This window comes from Myotis myotis, unplaced genomic scaffold (genome assembly GCF_014108235.1).
Source record: "Myotis myotis isolate mMyoMyo1 unplaced genomic scaffold, mMyoMyo1.p scaffold_m19_p_6, whole genome shotgun sequence".
Taxonomy (NCBI): domain Eukaryota; kingdom Metazoa; phylum Chordata; class Mammalia; order Chiroptera; family Vespertilionidae; genus Myotis; species Myotis myotis.
The window spans coordinates 68,230,259-68,239,149 of NW_023416368.1; the positions used below are offsets into that span (position 1 = coordinate 68,230,259).

At 40.8% G+C, this 8,891-nt stretch overlaps 1 protein-coding gene across 4 annotated transcripts in view; it reads right to left on the reverse strand.

Annotated features, from left to right (window-relative positions):
* LOC118658976 (probable ATP-dependent RNA helicase DDX60) overlaps positions 1 to 4,831 on the reverse strand; it is a 102,166-nt gene extending 97,335 nt beyond the window's left edge. For 3 of the 4 annotated variants that reach the window (XM_036314865.1, XM_036314863.1, XM_036314867.1), the window contains exon 1: positions 4,753 to 4,831. The gene's annotated coding sequence lies outside the window, so the exon portion shown is untranslated. The remainder of the gene's footprint in view (positions 1 to 4,752) is intronic. The other variant, XM_036314866.1, reaches the window with a different exon arrangement.
* Between the last annotated feature and the right edge of the window lie 4,060 nt (positions 4,832 to 8,891).

The window sequence follows — 8,891 nt, forward strand, 5'->3', positions numbered from 1 at the left end:
CTGATACTCTGGAGGAAAAAGTATTCCTACAAATGTGTCTCATCTTCAAAGATTCATTAAAAAAAAAACCTTGACAAACTGTAAAATGCAGGTTTCTAATAACTAAAAACATTAAAACATTAGCACTGGAATAGATAAAATTTACACAACTCTAAGGGAAAACTGGATGCATAAAACTGCTAACAAAAAGATAAAGATCAATAAGAATTAATAACATGGGGCTAAATGAACTGATAAGAATTATAATAATTTTATTATTTTATATGCAATATCACTGTTTTTTTAATCTTTGTCTTATCTCTCCTAAGATACCTCTGACCTACAGCAATTTGATAAATTAGACATTTGTAAATAGAATAAAAACATTTATTTAAAAAATATATTTTCCTTCCCACCTGATCCCTCTAAAATTTCAGGTAATCTTAATGTTTGCACAAATTTAGAGATGTTGACTCTTGGATTCATGTTTCCCAATTTATTATTATTTTTTTAATCCTGACCTGAGGATATTTTTTCATTAATTTTTAGAGAGAGTGGAAGGGAGGGAGAGAGACACAGAGTGAGAGAGAAACATTGATGTGAGAGAGACACATCAATTGGTTGCCTTCTGCACACTAGGACCGGGGCTGGAGATTGAGCCTGCAACCCAGGTACATGCCCTTGACCAGAATAGAACCTGGGACCCTTAAGTCCTCAGGCCGAGACTCTATCCACTGAGCAAAACCAGCTAGGGCATGTTTCCCAATTTAAAGAAATTGCTTATACCTAATTTGAGGGCTCAACCAATATAGGATTTGGAATTTTAAAATTACTTGGAAATGAAGCAGATGACAGCTGTTGTGAACAACTAACCATAAGATTCCAGACTAGACCTGTATCACTTATATCTTCATATTTCCCTTATTTCCTTACTTTAACTCCTTCATATCTGATAAATAATATGAGGGCAAGCCCACACTTTAAGAATTATTGTTTTCTTTTATTCCCTTTAATTTTTGACTGGGAAAGGAACTAAACATTGGACATCATCTTTTTGCTGTTGTTGTTAATCTTCACCTGAGGATATTTTTTCCATCGCTTTTCAGAGAGTGGAAGGAAGGGAGGGGAGGAGAGAGAAAGAGAGAGAAACATCAATGTGAGAGAGATACATTGACTGGTTGCCTTCTGAACACGCCCCGACCAGTTGTGGGGAGTGACCCCACAACCCAGGTATGTGCCCTTGACCAGGAATTATAGAAATGTTTGCTGTTATAAAACTTTATTTGCATAGTTTGATGGTATAGGCACACTTAGATAAGGGTTGCTTAGTGTTCTGAAATGACTACTCAGTCCTATGAGACTTCAGATGAGAAACTTCAAGGAACTACAGAAAATGTTTGCCCTTAAAGAAAAATGATGGAAAAGCCTTCCCTTTTTTCTGGTGCTCTTATTGCTCAAATGTGGCCTAAGGTTCCAAAGAAAAAGAAAACCACTTCTCTGCTACATGGGACCTGCCATACCAGGAATGAGCCTTCCTGGTGATGAGGAACCAACAATGACATGACATACTCAAAATGAGCCACCTGAAAACAAAGAACCAATGACGCTTTAAATAACTGATCAATGCTATTTTCTGATGGATCAGTGACACTTTGAAGGAAATATCTTAATCAAAGGCGGAGTGGCGAATGTAAAAGAATAATAAATGGAGCTGGAGCTGCCATGCCAGAAGAACTGCTCTGCACATCTTATACCTCAAACAGTTGGACTGTTAAAACAGGGCAAAAAAAAAAAAAAAAAAGCTTTAGACTAGGCCTAAAGCAACACTGCATCCCAAAGAACTTTTTGCAAAGATAACAAGAAAGCAGATATTATGACTACCAGACTAAAATTTTTAAAGACTGTTTGGAATTAGAGCCACTATGTTATGTCATCTGCACCAATAGAAATGCCACTCTTCTATTGACGTAATGGTTCCTCTTTCCTTTCTCATAAATACCTTTGCCTTTGTTTCCTAATCAGAACATAATTGGGGTTCTGCCTATATGAATTCTTCCCAAATAGCTCTTCTTATTGATCTCAAATAAATGCTTATTTCCTCGCACTTTGGAACAATATCTTTAGGTTAACAATATCTATTTTAAATGGTTGTCTTAATGATCTAGTACTATATCTCCCAGCCTACTATATTTGTAGACTGTTTCTACAATGATTAATGTGTACATAATCATAATTCTGTAACTACTATTTACTGGTTTTCCATATTTGATTCAACATAGAAACAAATCACAAGAAGTTAGGAAAGGGATGAATAGTAGAAAAAGAAGTATACTAAATTCCTCATTTTTATTGCAAAATATCTGTAAATAACATCTAAAGTTAATATATAAAAAAATAAGGGGCCGAAACCGGTTTGGCTCAGTGGATAGAGCGTCGGCCTGCAGACTGAAAGGTCCCAGGTTCGATTCCGGTCAGGGGCATGTACCTGGGTTGCGGGCACATCCCCAGTCGGGGGTGTGCAGGAGGCAGCTGATCGATGTTTCTCTCTCATCGATGTTTCTAACTCTCTATCTCTCTCCCTTCCTCTCTGTAAAAAATCAATAAAATATATTAAAAAAAAAAAAAATAAGGGTATCTGATATCAAGAAGCTAACTTGCCTTTCCTATAAGTATCACACCATTGGGTTACCAACCAATATATGTAGGAAGTTTCATTTTCAGTAGCTGGAGGTAACCCAGAAAATACAGAGATGGAATGATGGAATATCATAATTTTACAACTCATAATGAATTAATACATCTTAGTATTTTCAGGTGATAGCAGAAAAATATAGAGGCAAATATCTGCTTCCATATAGGACAACTGCACCATTACTGAATACTCTAGAAAATATATACATACATGCATGCATAAACAAACCTGAATTTGACCAAAGCTCTAGTAGCAACCACAAAACATTTATAAGACAGAGCATGTTAAATGATATCTAGAAGACTCTCTATAAGACTGGGTGAGGGAGGAACCCACTTATTAACAAATAAATTATAAGAGGATGAAAGAGATTATAACAAACTTAGAGACTTATCCAATGACAGCAGTGTCAGCACCTTATCTGAATTCTGATTTGAAGAATCTTAAAAAGAGAGAAGGCAAGAAGGGAAAAAAAGAGTGAAATTGTGCATATGTATTGGGGGTGGGGGAGATGGCCCAATCTGGATAAGAAGGCGTGGGAAATGGTGGAGCCATCTGATGGAAGGGGTCAAGTTCTTGAAACACTGGAGAAGAGCTGACCAGCAATGGGCCAAGTTTTAAGACGGGCTCCATGACTCCAGCTACCCCAATCTATAAGCCCTCTCCTGAGTGTGGGCAGGACCTGTGAATTTAATGGCTAGCCTCTCCCATGATTAGTTTACATTATGTAAGACTCTTATCAGAGCAGACAGGGGAGAGGTTCTCCTGCTGGCTTGGAAGAGATAAACCACCCTGTTGTGAGGGGGCCATATGCCTAGGACCTGAGGGTGGAATCTAAAGGTTGAGAGTAATCCCCAGCCAACAGCTTTCAAGAAAACAGGGAACCCCAATCCCACAGGTGTAAGGACTTGGATTCTTCCAACAACCTGAATGAGCACCCAGAGCCTTGATGAGATGACAGCCCCAGAAGACACCTCCATTTCAACCTGGTGAGATGGTGGGTAAAAGATTCAGTTAAGCCCAGCGGGTGTGGCTCAGTGGTTGAGCATTGGCCTATGAACCAGGAAGTCACCATTCGATTCCTGGTTAGGGCACATGCCCCGATTGGGGCTCAATCCCCAGTGTGGGGTGTGCAGGAGGCAGCCCATCAATGATTCTCTCTCATCATTGATGTTCCTATCCCTCCCTCTTCCTTCCTCTCTGCAATTATATATATATTTGTTGTTGTTGTTAATCCTCACTGGAGGATTTTTTCCCATTGATTTGAGCATATTTTTCCCATTGATTTGAGCATATATATATATATATATATATATATATATATATATATATATATGACTCAGTTACCCCAGGCCAGGACTTCTAATCCATGGAAACTATAAAATAATAAATTTCTATTGACTTAAACCACTAAATTTGTGATCATTTCCAATGCAGCAATAGAAAATACATGCCCCTTGACCATGAATACATCCTTTTAACTTTTATATAAGAAATAGATTGTTATTATGTTAAGCCACTGAAATCTGTGCATAGGAGTCACCCGGGAGATTTTATTAAAATGTAGACTCTAATTCTGCAAGTTTGGAGTTGGGCCTGCCTGAGATTCTGCACAGAGGACGAGGCTGCTAGCTGCTGTCAACCTCTAGGGTTTTGTTTTTGTTTTGGGCTGTGCTAAGATGTGACATCACATGGTGTCCTCAATGCCTCCATCCCAGCACAGTTTCTGAGAAGAGAACCCCTTAAATGCCTGATACTCTCCCCTCTCCTTCAGACTTCAGACCTCCACGCCCATCACCCTTTCCTCTGCTTCTCTCCCACCCTTGCATCCCCAGCCAGCAAAGCCAGTCTGCCGCCGCCTGGGGAGGGAGCCCGGAGGCACCCACACCTCCCTGCACTCGCACCAGTGCACGCGCGAGCCGGAGAGGTGCTCCAGGGCCACCTCCCCCTTTGATGGGAGACCTAGGACCCCCGCGGGACATCTCTGCTCCAGGTCCCTTCTCAGGGACACCCCTTGAAACACACACCACCTCCAGCCCTACGTGGCCCCCGCCCCACCTCCGGTACCACCCATTCCTCACCCCGGACTCGAAAACCTGGGACCTGCTGCGTCCAAAGAGCCGCTGGTTGGCGCGTCCCCCGGAAAGGGAGTGACAGAGAGGGGACCGTAGGCAGAGCCCCAAAGAGGCTCAGGGCTTTGAGCTGAGTGGAGCCGCCTAGGCCACTCCTTTAACAACTATGGAGTAAGTTTCGTTTTCCCTTCTCACCTCAGAGGCATTTAAGTTTCGTTTCTCAGCATCAGGAATGGGGAGATAGATTAGGGAGAGTGGGTTTTAGCGTCTTTCCCTTCCATCTGAGCCGTGTGAAAGATAGCAGAGGCAAAATGCATTCTTCGGAATTTATACATAAATACAGGGAAAGGAGACAAAGCAGCTGGGACATCTTAAGCAAGGTAAAATCAAGCAAAGGTGGAATTTGGAAACGATGAAACATAAGACATTGGAATCTGAAACTCCGCCATCAGATGTGGGGGTCTTGCTGCTCCACCTTTATCCAAAAAAAAACAAAAAAAAAAAACAGTGCATAACCATCCATGAAGCATCTATTATGAGAAGCTGATGATTACTGTTCTGGGTGAACTATATTGGGAACTTTCCTGAGCCAAGAAACACAATTAAAAAATAAATTGAAAATGCAACATGCTTAACTTTTATTTCTGTCTTAATCGATGTAATTTTCACTTAATGTCTGCCTGTTGATGGTTGCAATTTGTGTCTCAACACTAGCCTCTCTTTCTAGTGTCCTAAATTTCATGAATGCTATAAATGTACAAATAGATGAGAATTCCAGCAAGTGGGATGTGGGAACAGCAGTGAGTTTTGAGTATTTTAGCAACAGTGGGAAGCCACCGCTGCTTTGTCTGCAGAAATGGTAAGTGCAGAGGTATAGGCACTTGTTCCACAGGGAAAACAGAGAAGAGAGAGCACAGTGAATGGCATACTTTCTGGTTCTAAATTGGTGAGCCAAGATGCTTGGTTGTTGTTGGTTTTGTTGTTGTTGTTAATCCTCACTGGAGGATTTTTTCCCATTGATTTGAGAGAGAGAGAGAGAGAGAGAGAGAGAGAGAGAGAGAGAGAGAGAGAGAGAAAGGTGAGAGAGACACATGGATTGGTTGCCTCCCGTACTCACTGGAACCTCCAACCAGTCTGAGATCAAACCTGCAGCTCAGGTACATCCCCTCGCCTGGGAATGGAACCCACAGCCCTTCGGGGAGGTGGCTAATGTTCTAACCACTGAACTCACTGGCCAGGGCAGAGAGTCAAGTTGTTAAAATAAAAAGGTGGGGTTGGAGAGGATGGCCATTTTTCACATCTATCATGCTTTCATTTATCCATTTGCAAATTTGGGCTGTTTGTTGATGATGACATTGAGAAAGAAAAGAAAGGAACTTAGAACTTGACACAGGGCTGGACTAAAGTTACACTACATTCATATCCATCCCTCACGAACTTCTCTAACGCACTTGCCTGTGGTAAGCTGAATAATGTCCTCTCACCCCCTCCTGCCAAGAAGTCAGTGTCCTAATTCCTGGAATCTGTGAACATGTTAGCTTTCACAGCAGAAGGTACTTTGCAGAATAAACCAAATTCAGGATTTGAGATGGAGATGAGGATGGGTTGCCCAAGTGGACTCAAAGGGTCCTTATAAGAGGGAGGTGGGAGTAAAGGGTCAGGGAAGGCAATGTGAGGACAGAAGTCAATGACAGAATGCGATGGCTTTGAAGATGGAGGCAGGGGCCACAATGTAAGGAGTCGGGGGTCTCTAGAAGCTGGCAGCGGCAAGGAAACGGATTCTCTTGTAGAGCCTCCAGAAGGAGCCAGCTCTGTTGACACCTTGACTTCAGTCCAGTGAGACTGATTTTGGATATCTGACCTTCAGAATTGTAAGAGATTCAGTTTGTGTTGTTTTAAGCCAGAGTTTGTTGTAAGTGCAGCAATAGGAAACAAATACACTATCGTGAATTAATAGAGCAAACTGATAGCAGCAGATAACAAAAGTAGCAATTTCATGATGGGTATGCTTTTATTTTTGTCATTTTATAGATGACACAAAAGAAGGCTTAGAGGGGTAACATAACTAATAAATGCTGCCAAGATTCAAAACCTGATCTAACCCAAAGGTCTATCTATGGTCTTTTCTATTACATGATCTCAGACAAATGCTTCATATTCTATAACTGAAAGTTTTTCACAAATGGACAAATAGCCCTAGCTGATTTGGCTCAGAGTTTAGAGCAGCCGTGGGCAAACTACGACCCGTGGGCCGGATCCGGCTCGTTTGAAATGAATAAAACTAAAAAAAAAAAAAATGATCGTACCCTTTTATGTAATGATGTTTACTTTGAATTAATATTAGTTCACACAAACACTCCATCCATGCTTTTGTTCCGGCCCTCCGGTCCAGTTTAAGAACCCATTGTGGCCCTCGAGTCAAAAAGTTTGCCCACCCCTGGTTTAGAGCATCAGCCCACTGACGGAATGGTTGAGGGTTCGATTCCAGTCAAGCTCATGTACCTCAGTTGCAGGCTCAATCCCCAAACCAATCAGGGTGCCTGCAGGAGGCAACACAACCAAGCAATGTGTCTCTCACATCGATGTTTCTCTCTGTCTCTGCCGCTTCCTCCCACTCTCTCTAAAAATCACTGAAAACAACAATATCATTGGGTGAGGATGAACAACAACAAAAACAGGACTAATAATTTTGTTTTGCTTTCTTTTTTAGTTAATTATTGAGATGTTAATTTTTTAGTGTACATAATGCTTATATGCTGGTTTCAATTTTTAATGAGAAGTGAAAACAATAAATATTGACTCAATCTTTTCAATTTCTGACCCCCATATATTTAACCAACACACGAAATCTCTAGTCTAGATTTTCTTTTCCATTTCAATAAACTACCCCCTGAACACACCCTGGAGTTTGTCCAAATTTTTATCATCACAAACTCTATTTCTACTTTTCAGACTCCTTCCTTTTACTTCCTGCACTTCAGCCTCTTGGGACTCCTAGATGTTTTTCTTATCAGAATGACAGCCATGAGTCAACAATTCAACCTTTCCCTAATTAACATGTTCAACTGCTTGAGCCTATAAACTGTCCTCTATCTTTCTTTCTTTTTTCTTTTTTTTTTTTCTTTTTTTTGCCTTTGAACACAGAGAAATGTCACAGTTTGTGTCCTATCAAACTATTTACAAATACATCTCATGCCTTTTTTTTTATTTTCCCCCAAGCTTTTGGAATATTTTCCAATAATGGTTACAACCCTACAGAACTTTATATTTGCCTCAAGTTATTTCTAATAGAAGTTCTCTTTTTTAAATTCTCTCTTAATTTTATGATAACTCCATACAACATCCCTATGCAGAGTCTGGGAAGAATACACCAGGGGCCACCCACACACAACATAACTAACACCCTATAATCTGGATTTGGCTCCTCCTCAAGCATCTCAGTCCATTATTCTTCAGTATGTTGTATCTTCAACTTCACCCTGTCAACTAGAATGTATTGTTCATTCAACTGAAAGACTCAAGTCACTTCCACTTTAAAATAAGTCAATCAGAGAAAGACAAGTATCACATGATCCCACTCATTTGTGGATTATAATGAACAACATAAGCTGATGAACAAAATCAGATCCAGAGACAGAGAAGCATTGATCAGATGCTCAAACCTCAGAGGGAAGGTAGGGGAGGGTGGGGGTAAGGGGTAGAGTTCAACCAAAGGACCTGTATGCAAGCATATAAGCATAACCAATGGACACAGACACCAGGGGGGTGAGGGCATGAGTGAGGGTCTGGGGGGGAATGGGGAGATAAGGACACATATGTAATACCTTAATCAATAAAAAAACAAAACAAAACAAAGAAACCACTTACAAATATGATCCCCTGCTCTGTGTCATCCCTTCTCTTTTTCACACAGTACCCTTTAGTGGTCTATGGCCATGGTCTACACTTCTTCACCCTACTCCAAACCCTCAGGCCCCTTTAGTCCAGATCTGCTCTGAAACTGTTCCATCAAAGACCACCAATGATGATCCAGGGACTGATATTGCCAAGCAATGCTTGTTTGGTCTATGATTTACTTACTTCTTTCTCTGAAATATTTAAAACATTTTTAACCAATCTCTTTTCCAACCAGCCTCTTCTCCCTTGGT